Consider the following 2,138-nt stretch of genomic DNA (forward strand, 5'->3'; position numbering starts at 1 on the left):
CCTGACAACCTAATAAAATGGTAACTTTATAGATAGAATTTTGTTAGTTTTTAATCTTTTTAAATTAAAAATTGAATTTAAAGCATGTAAATAGATATGGTATGTTTTACATTTCTAAGTTATTAGTTTTAAGTTTTAACCCCTACAATTTCATTGAATACTACAATCTAACTTTATCCTATAAATAATGAATGTGAGATTCAAAGTAGTGAAGTGACTTACCCATGATTCAGCAAACAAGTGGCAGACATGGAAACATGAACCTAAGAAGTTCATGTGAACACATGCAGCTGCCTGGAGAGAGGGAGCCAGTGTCCTACGTCAGAGCAGCCGCCGCCGACTGGGCCCTTAGGGAGGAGGGGGCGAGAAAATGGCAGACGACCCCAGTGCTGCCGACAGGAAAGTGGAGATCTGGAAGATGAAGAAGCTCATTAAGAGTTTGGAGGCCGCCCGCGGCGGCAATGGCACCAGCATGATATCACTGATCATTCCTCCCAAAGACCAGATTTCACAAGTGGCAAAAATGTTAGCACATGAGTTTGGAACTGCATCTAACATTAAGTCACGAGTAAATCGTCTTTCACTCTTGGGAGCCATTTCATCTGTACAACAAAGACTCAAACTTTATAACAAAGTACCTCCAAATGGTCTGCTTGTTTACTGTAGAACAATTGTAACAGAAGAAGGAAAAGAAAAAGTCAACATTGACTTTGAACCTTTCAAACGAATTAATACATCATTGTATTTGTGTGACAACAAATTCTATTCAGAGGCTTTTACAGCACTACTTTCAGATGACAGCAAGTTTGGCTTCATTGTAATAGATGGTAGTGGTGCACTTTTTGGCACACTCCAAGGAAATAAAAGAGAAGTCCTGCACAAATTCACTGTGGATTTTCCAAAAAAACATGGTAGAGCTGGTCAGTCGGCCTTGCGTTTTGCCCGTTTAAGAATGGAAAAGCAACGTAACTATGTTCGGAAAGTAGCAGAAACTGCTGTGCGGCTGTTTATTTCTGGGAACAAAGTGAATGTGGCTGGTCTTGTTTTAGCTGAATCAGCTGACTTTAAAACCGAACTAAGTCAATCTGATAAGTTTGATCAGAGTTTGCAATCAAAAGTTTTAAAGTTAGTTGATATATCCTATGGTGGTGAAAATGGATTCAACCAAGCTATTGAATTATCTACTGAAGTCCTCTCCAATGTGAAATTCATTCAAGACAAGAAATTAATAGGACGCTACTTTGATGAAATTAGCCAGGACACAGGCAAGTACTGTTTTGGAGTTGAAGATACACTAAAAGCTTTGGAAATGGGAGCTGTAGAGATTCTAATAGTCTATAAAAATCTGGATATAATGAGATATGTTCTTCATTGCCAAGGCACAGAAGAGGAGAAAATTCTCTAACAACAGAACAAGAGAAGCATAAATCTCATTTCACAGACAAAGAGACAGGACAGGAACATGAGCTGATTGAAAGCATACCCCTTTTAGAATGGTTTGCAAACAACTATAACAAATTTGGAGCTACTTTGGAAATTGTCACAGATAAGTCACAAGAAGGATCCCAATTTGTGAAAGGATTTGGTGGAATTGGAGGTATCTTGCGGTACCGAGTAGATTTCCAGGGAATGGAATACCAAGGAGAAGATGATGAATTTTTTGACCTTGATGACTACTAGGTAGTTGACATGGGTCCGGCAAAACGTGCCTCACCCTCCAGCATCCAACCCAAGGAGCATACCTGTGGTGGAATCCAAACACAACCCTACCTTACAATTGAAACATTTCCAGAACTTAATCTGTGAGCATTGGATACTGAAAAGAAAACCAAAACAATACCAGACCCAGTGCTACACTTTGGTTTGTCATGCTGTCAGCATAGCAGCCTACAACTAAGTTTCTAAATGCCACTTTGGAGTAATTTAAAAAAGAATCACAGTTTTTACTTTTACTCGATGGTGAAATTGGTTGCTCTTGTATTTTATGAAAAAAAAATTTTTTTTAACCTTCATGCATAGAAGCAACAATACTTTAATGCTGTAAACCTTCAAAAGTTAATAGAAGTGAGATCATTCTGGTTTGTTTCTGATTTTTATTGGAGAAAAATTAAATTGCTGCATTTTGCAGTGACCCATTT

At 38.1% G+C, this 2,138-nt stretch overlaps 1 pseudogene; it reads left to right on the forward strand.

The window, feature by feature from the left end:
- The first annotated feature begins 370 nt into the window (after positions 1-370).
- LOC101715739 (eukaryotic peptide chain release factor subunit 1 pseudogene) lies at positions 371-1,762 on the forward strand (annotated as a pseudogene).
- The last annotated feature ends 376 nt before the right edge of the window (positions 1,763-2,138 follow it).

The sequence above is a fragment of the Heterocephalus glaber genome, unplaced genomic scaffold (assembly GCF_053883595.1).
Source record: "Heterocephalus glaber isolate CG9 unplaced genomic scaffold, H.glaber_assembly_v1.0 deba00001586, whole genome shotgun sequence".
Classification (NCBI taxonomy): domain Eukaryota; kingdom Metazoa; phylum Chordata; class Mammalia; order Rodentia; family Bathyergidae; genus Heterocephalus; species Heterocephalus glaber.